Source organism: Chrysemys picta, chromosome 7 (assembly GCF_011386835.1).
Source record: "Chrysemys picta bellii isolate R12L10 chromosome 7, ASM1138683v2, whole genome shotgun sequence".
Taxonomy (NCBI): domain Eukaryota; kingdom Metazoa; phylum Chordata; order Testudines; family Emydidae; genus Chrysemys; species Chrysemys picta.
Genome location: NC_088797.1, coordinates 69,120,600 through 69,129,537, shown reverse-complemented (window position 1 = coordinate 69,129,537; position 8,938 = coordinate 69,120,600).

Below are 8,938 nucleotides of genomic sequence, written 5' to 3'. Positions count from 1 at the left end.
CATAAGGGGGAAAGGAATAATATATCTGCTGCTCTGGATTTACACCCATGTAAAGGAGAGCAGAAGAGGTCTAATGTATGATTTATCAACACACATTTGCAAGCTGTAGGGATTTCAAAATGTCCAACTTCTTTAAATATGGGTTAGGCACAATATGAACATATGAAAAGCGGGAGTAGAAAAGCCAGCCTCACTACAAAGAAATTCTTGTGCCTCTTTAATTACCCTTCTTCACCTATAGGTGGATTTTTCCACTCAAGCTGTTTCAGAAATGAGGATGTTAACCTGGGAAGAGATTTCTGCGTTTGTCTTTGCACAGCAGACACTGGCTCTGTTATGTGGCTCGATTTTCTGATTCTAATGATTTCCTCAGTTCGTTCTCTTTTATACCTCAGGGAAGGAAGAGGTGATCCTCCTGAAAATTCATATAATTGCTTTTATTTGATTTTTATTAAACCTCACTCAAGAATAATATGATGGCTTTCTTTATTATCTTGTTCATCACTATGGCATTTTAAAATTTGCTTTTATAACACAGTTTACTGAGCCAAAGATCTAATTCAAGGATTTTAGCAGAGATGGGGTGAACTGGGAGTAAGGTGGGGGTTTGTTTTGTTTTTCATGCCAAGCCTTTTGTAAAAGGGACACCTATCATCACCCCCACTTTGTATATCAATATGCTTGCTTCTTTGCAGGCCCCCACCAGCCACACTATTTTGCCATTTACATAATACTTTACAAATATTAGGAGCCTGCTTTGCCTGTCTGCACAGCTAAGGGCTGCCTGTAACACATAGCCTCAGCAGAGGTACTACTCCCCCCTCCCCTCCCCCAGGCAGACAGGACAGATGTCCTTATCTTACCCAACTCTGTGCCAGCACACCAAGGGGGATGTATGATGTGCCAGGTATAGGGCTGCTGCAGAGGACATCCCCACAGCGTGCAAGGGGCTGGTCCCCAGAGGCAGGTTGTGACTGAATTAAAAGTCTGCTTCCCATGCAACTCAACAATAGGCTGCTCCTTTCACAGGGCTCATGGAAAAGCCATGATTGGGCTCTAAGTAATTAATCCTCGCAACAGCCCTCTGAGGTTGGTAAATACTATTATTCCCATTTTACATATGGGAAAGTGAGGCAGATAAGCAAAGTAACTAGCCCAAGGTCACTCAGCAAGTCTGTGGCAGAGGCAAGACTAAAAATACTCCATACTCCTAGTACCAGACCATGACCTCTGCAAATAGTCTAAGGCTACATCTACACTACAGCACTTACAGCGGCACAGCTGCAGTGATGCTGCTGTGGTGGAGACACTCTAAGCAGACAGGCAAAAGCTCTCCCATCGGCTTAACTCCTGCCTATGCAAGAAGAGGGGTAGCTATGTTGTGGTGTATACTGGCACTTAGGTCAGGGGGGTGGATTATTTACACCCCTGAGTGATGTAAATTATGCCTAAGTAATCTGTAGTGTAGACAAGGTCTACAATAAACTTCCTCTTCACTTATGAGGCAATCACCACACAATCTAGTTGTACAGAGATTATGTGTTATGAATTAATTATACTGAGATCTATTCAACTAGACAGAAAGAGACACGGTGGGTGAGGTAATATCTTTTTTTGGACCAACTTCTGTCAGTAAGAGAGAGAAGCTTTCTAGCCACACAGAGCTCTCCTTCAGCTCGGGGAAAGTTTATTGTGAGCTTTTGAGGGGGCAGTGCAATTATTTTGGTGGCTTGGCATTTTTTTATTTGATATGCTGGATACCCCTTGGCACTGTTCCTTTCTCTTTAATCTTAGCTTTCCCTGGAGTAAAGTACTTTGATCCTTATCTATGGGTTCTTAACTCCCTGCAACAATAATTTGTAACATCCTAGATGTCATAGGGGTTGTCTTCTAGTTTATGCACCTGCTCACTAGGTGGAAACACAGAGTGCGAGCAACTTAACATCCATTAGTCACCAAGCCCTGGAGAGGGAGAAATAAGGGAATATATTGCTCTTCAGCAGCAATGAAGTCTACATATGAACAGTCAACAACAAACCCAAAGTTGGGTTTTCATTGACATTATTCTGATATCTCAGAATGCATCAGATCCAAAATATGCAATAGAGAACCCTAGATTGGATTGGACAATAGAATTTTTCCATTCTTCCGCATGTTCCACCTCTACAAGGGGACTGACCATGAATTTTTTGTAATTTTGGTAAGTGCAGTTGCACCAGTTGCTTCAGGTTACCATTCATAGAAGTAGGGGCAACAGCAGTTTTCAACACACAAAAGGTTCTTGGGGGGCACCAACAAATGTTAGAGAGGAGGGAGACTCAGAGGGTTTAAATTTATATCTAAAATAAATTTATTTTCTTTGCAAACCTCAAACATCTGCAAGCTCCTCAGAAGCAGGTTTTCACAGAGTATTTTAGCATCTCCACTGCTACCAAGAGTGGTGGAAGATGAAAGTTTTCCCATTTGCTTTCCTCCCTATTAGTATTCCTCTTCAGCCTAGGCCTGAACTTCATAGTGTGTTCCATTTAGGTTAGGGTGAATGTCCATGTGCGTTTCATTGAGGAAGAATAATAAGAGGCCAACAGGGCTCCATCAGGAGCTCTTTAGTGACCTGACAGTCAAAAAGGAATCCTACAAAAAGTGGAAGCATGGATGAATTGCTAAGGAGGAGTACAAAAGAACAGCACTAGCACGTAGGAACAAAATAAGAAAAAGCTAAGGCGCAAGATGAGTTACATCCAGCAAGAGACATAAAGGCAGGGAGATGAGGTTCTATAAATAGATTAGGAGCAGCAGAAAGATAAAGGAAAGTGTAGGTCCTCTACTTAGTGGGGAAGGAGCACTAATAACTGAGGACATCAAGATGGCTGAGGAGTTTAATACCTACTTTACATCAGTCTCTACTAAAAAGGTTAATGGTGACCAGATACTCAACCCAATTAAATACTATTAAGGGGGAAGGAACTCAAGCCAAAATAGGAAAAAAGAAACCCTGTAAAAAATATTTAGGTAAGTATTCCAGTTACTAGTTAAGGAACTAGCTGAAGCCACCTTGGAACTGTTAGCAGTTATTTTTGAGAACTCATGGATTACAGATGAGGCCCCAGAGAACTGGAGAAGGGCAGACATGGGACTTATCTTTAAGAAGGTGAACTATAGACCAGTCAACCTGAAAGATGCTGGAACAAGTTATTAAGCAATCAATTTGTAAGCACCTAGAGCATAAATAGGTTTATAAAGGAATAGCCAGCATGGATTTGTCAAGAACAAATCATGCCAAACCAACCCAATTTCCTTCTTTGGAAGAATTATGGGCCTAGTGGATCGGGGGAAGCAGTAGACATGATATAGCTTGATTTTATTAAGATTTTTTTATACACTTCCACGTAACATTCTCATAAGTAAACTAAGGAAATGTGGTCTAGATGAAATCACTATAAGGTGGCACAAGGGGTTGAAAGACTGTACTCCAAGAGTAGTTATCAATGGTTCACTGTCAAACCAGGAGGGTGTTGTGGTGCTTCCTCAGGGGTACGAGGCACCTCCCCACCACCTGCCCTTAGTGTGAGAAAGTCTCGTCTGTACCCGCTGTGGATCATTTCCCTGAAGAACAACCACCTCTGGCAGCACAAGCACGGCCTTCCAAGCCTCTGCAGGCCTTGCTCTATCTGTGCGGGTTAGAGATAGGCACACACCAACCCGAGTCCTCTGAGCATCGTTGTAGTGCTTGGCCCCTGTTCCACTGAACATGTGCAGAACTCCTATATCTGCTATTGCCAAAGGCATAGTACACGCCAGCTTGTAAGAGTCAACTCAGGATCTCCACTTAAAACACAGCACTTCACTTTTTTTTATAAGGGTGACCAGATGAGAACTTCAAAGTATCGGGACCTCCGCAGGGGGAATGCTTTTTCAATTGTTACACTCACCGCGTCCGGGTCTTCGGCGGAACTCCGGGTGCGGGTCCTTCAGTCACTGATGGTCTTCGGTGGCATTTCGGCAGCGGGTAATACATTTTGCCGCCAAAGAAAGAAGTACCTGCCACCAAAATGCCGCTGAAGACCGTCAGCGACTGAAGGACCCACCGCCGAAATGCTGCCAAAGACACAGACGTGCTGGGTGAGTGTAACAATTGAAAAGGTGCTCCCCTTGCCTCTCCCCGCCGCCTAAGCAGAAAAATAAAAATAAAATAAAAGTGGGCTGCCGCGCCCGAAACAAAATATCGGGACAAATGGCATCTCGACCCTACTTCGGTCAGGATGCGGGGCAAACTGCTCAATATCGGGACAGTCACGATTTTTTCAGGACCTCTGGTCACCCTACTTTTTTATATATTATATACAGTGAAAACAATATATTTATTATTGAAGAACAGAGATTCAAGTGAGAGAGAGAGAGAGACAGAGTGTTAGAATATTGGAAACAAGTGGTTACATAGAAAACAAAATCATAACTTTTTTTTCTAGAAAGTATGCAAATAACAAGGCTTTCCCCTGTCTTCTGCAAGATAGCTTACCCGAAGTCCTTTCCCCAGTATTTTCAACCAGTTTGGCTTAGACATCTTCTCATAACATCTAGCCCCCTGGCAGCTTGTCTTCACTGATTGAATGAACCAAGCTATACCTCTGTACCCCTTAGTTATACCCCAAAAAGTTCATTGTCCTTACTTGTAAATAGGGTTCTACCCTGCTGATTAACTTCTTTTGTAAATTTACTCTTTGAAGATTTCACAATCCTTCCTTAGCACTTGGCTCAGACTGTAAATGGAGGCCCATTGTGAACCATACAATACTTAATTTACATGTAAACAGACAAACATTTCTTGCCTGAAACAAGAAACTGTACAACTAGATCAAAATGCCCAAATTTAACTCACCAGTGAACTTCAATTCTCTTAGCATGTTTTCACGTGGCAGCTGAACTCCATATGGAAAGAGGAGTATGTAGTTTGTGCCAGTTTTCTGGTCTATGTAAAAGGAAGGGAAGCAGGACACAGTCAATTCCCTTGTGTTTGAAGAGGAACTCCACAAGAAAAAAAGATGCTATCCAATGGTTATGAATATTGTATGGAACACAGTAATATGTGCAGTGCTGCCCTCTGTTGGATGGATTCAGTACAGCTCAATTGTGTCAGAGGACCTCTACTGATGATAGCCAGTGGAGAGTCTTCTTTAACTTAAAGGAGTAGACCCAATGTTTTTAAGCAGAAAGATTCAAGGTCTACTTCTGCTGACTCTTTGAAATTCTGAGTGTCCACTGCCTGTAGCATACTTGCAATCATGAAGTTCCTAGAAACTCACAGATTTGTTAAAATAAGCCAAGTGTGATTGATGAAAGATTTGTTCGTACCAGAATGTTGAATATGTTACAGACTCTAGGGAATCTTTTTTGAGGCCTGTATGATTTGGGAATTTGATAACATCTTGAGCCCATGCTGAGAAGGATTCTAGAGTGGGGCATCCGTGGGGATAGCTTTACAGAGTCACAGCCCTCATCTCTAGACCTCTTGAGATTACATCATGCAAGAATGAGCAGCTCCTGTTTGCAGCTGCCTCATCAGGACGCGAGGCAGCAGTTGTCTATTATTTAAGGCCTTAAATATGAATGAACCTTGAATAACTTGCTGGATAACAGGCAAGTAGTACAGTTGGTGGAGCACAGGTGCCAGGGGCACTCACAAATGAAGGCCCTTAAGTCATTAAGCCACTTCCAATAGTTATCTGCAACCTGTAATTTGCGTAGGAGGCATACTGCTTTAATACCTGCAACCAGGCATTGGTTTAAGATTGAAAGAGTAAAGACAAGGGACCTTATTCTGGAAGGCACAAGGCAGCAGACAAAGAAGAGTTTCTTTATGTAGCACCAGCTACTCCAGCATCATCCTCTTGGACTTCCCATGGGGAAAGGGGCAGCTATTTCATACCACATAGGTATGAAACTTGCTCTCAATCATCTTCCATCATATATATCAGCAAAAGGAGAAACCCAGTGATACATTTCTATTACAGTAGTATCCAAAGGCCCCTATTGAAATTAATGCCCCATAGTGCTGGGCACTGTATAAACATTAAAGAGAGAACCTCTACCCAGATTCGTCAGAAAGACATCCACACCCTGGATCATGTTCCTTACATTACTACTTAGATGGTGTACTGAAAAATAGGAGTGCTACAGCCAAAATCAGGAGGTAAAGAGAGGAGAATAAATATAAACAATGAAGTGAAAAAACACGACTGAAAAACACTGAGTGCTAACTGGGATATTTCAAAGAACTTAGCTGGGGATATGTTTGTATTTCCATAAGAACAACATAGGTGTTTGCTAGCAGAGATTTCATGAGCCTCTTCTTGGTAATTTGTTTTCCCAGACAAACTTATTCTAGGACACCTTAGTCTTAAATAGCTTAGTGCTAACGAAAGTAACCTTCAGAGAGACTTAGACTTTCACATCATGTAATAAATTCCTTTCCATCTAGAAAACTGCTGGGTATCTTTCAACTTGAGAACTGAATTGAATAGTCTGTACAAAGCAGACATTTTTTAAAATAAAATAATAAAAAAAAAATCTATGGACAGTTTACAATTTATTGTCAATAACTTCTTAATTTCAAATCCAAGAGACCAATATATGAAGAGACAAAAACCCGAGGGCTGAGAATCTGTCTTATATAGAAGACTTTCTTTGGGGTAAATGTTACGTTTTCTGTGTAACAGACATTTGCATTAAAAAAAAAACTTCTTTGCCTATTTGTGTGTGTTTTAAATCCTTTAGAAACAACAGTAGCACTGAGATTTGATTAATACAGAAATTGTACATAAGATAAAGGCAAGGAAATCTCTTTGCTTTGAATCTAAATGTTTTGCATGTTAGCCTGATGTGATATAATGGGCCTGGACCCCTAACCCGCTGCAAGGCCTTGGACAAGTCATTTCACCTCTCTGTGCCTCTATTTCCCCTCCAACTCTTTGACTTGTCCATTTAGACTGCAAGCAATTTGAGGTAGGGACTGTTATTTACTGTGTGTTTCTACAGCACCTAGTACAGTGAGCTTGATCTTGGTTGGGACATCTAGGTGTTACTGTAATAGACATAATAAACAAACAGAATAGAATCACAGAATCACAGAAATGTAGCGCTCAAAGTGACCTTGAGAAATCATCTAGTCCAGCCCCTTGTGCTGAGCCTGGGCCAAGTAAACCTAGGCCTTCCCTGGCAGAGGTTTAGTTTTGAGATTTTAGAGCATGGCTACACTGGAAACTTCAAAGTGCTGTCGCAGGAGCGCTCCTGTGGCAGCGCTTTGAAGTGCGAGTATGGTCGCGTGCGAGGTGGTACTCCACCTCCACGAGAGCCGGTTTACACTAGCGCTTTAAAGCACTCTGACTTGCTGTGCTCAGGGGGGTGATTTTTTCACCCCCCTGAGCCAGCAAGTTAGCGCTATAAAACGTAAGTGTAGCCAAACCCGTAGGCTCTTTTCTCCAAAAATGCAGAGAAACAGTTTAGGATAACAAGTGAAGAATGATATCACCCTCTTGCTCTTGAAGGGGGTATTTAAGAGGTAGAATATAACTACCCAACCTGTAATTTAGCCAGGACATTGGGACTATCATCTACCATGTGATCATCAATGACTATTGTAGAATACTGTAGATTTAATACCACAAGGGAAATATTCTCTCTGACCAGGGAGTATGCTCTTTGCAGAACACATGGCTGAAGTCATAATAGAACGTTATCTGAACTGAGATTAATGCTCATGCACATTTTTATGTAACCACACTCCAGCACCAACATTAATAATTTAATGTTGCATTCAAGCTCTGCCTACATTTAAGAATGGGGTTCTGTGACATTTCTTTTTCTCCAGACATTAGGATAGCATCATACATAACTGCTAGAATTAGCACAGATGTATGAGCATGGTGGCCTGTTTTGGGTACTATAGAGATGTAATGAAGCAATCAAAGCTTCCAAACAATGAAAGGTTTGAAAAATGGCTTGTGGCTAACTCCAGAAATGAGGAGCTGGTCTTAAGATTTCATGGACACCAGGTTGCTTGTCCCTTTAACAATTGCTGTATCATCCATCTTGTTTTCTGTCATTCCCCTAAGGACTGCCCCCGAAAGCAATAAAAATTCTTTGCGCTTGTATAGTGCCTTTCATGCACTGAGCTTACAGTTGAACAAACATTAATGAATTGAGCCTCATAACACTCCTGAGTGGCAGGATAAAAGATATACAGTGATGACTACACCTACTACTGAAATGCAGGATGTGTTTAACAGTACACAGCAACAATAGAGATGTGAGAACTACTGTAGTCTTTTGAAACACTGAAAGATGACAGTAGGTGAGAATTCAATTACTGTGCTAACATTTAACCAGGGCACTGAGCCTGAAACCCTAGCCTTATAAAAATGCCATGTGATATTGAGGGCACAGTTCATCAAAGCACTTAAGCATGTGTTTAAGATAGTGGTTCTCAACCCTTGGCCCAATCAGTACACAACTGTGGCCCATGTGACAACCCCTGGGGCATAGAGGTAGTATATGTATTGTATGGATGCAGCCCACAAGACACAAAGCTGCATATGTGGCCAAGAATGGTAAATAGGTTGAGAACCACTGGTTAAAGCCTTATACTTAAAAGCAATGTACTTAAGCAAGCCTCTAAAGAGTGTAGCCTTTTATATTCTACACGTGTGTCTGGCCCAGTTAAGGGATGCACCAAAAGAGAGCCAGAGCACCTAGAAAATCATCTAATAATGAGACAAGTCCAGCCACAGCAGAAGTTGCTACCTCTGTTACCATCTCCTGAGAATAAGCTACCAACAACGTGGCTAGGACTTCATGAAGTCCTGAACAAGATACGCCCTCTCACCATGAAATCTATGCTAGGCAGAGTAATGAAGCAGCTGTCATAACATGTGACCTTCCTAAA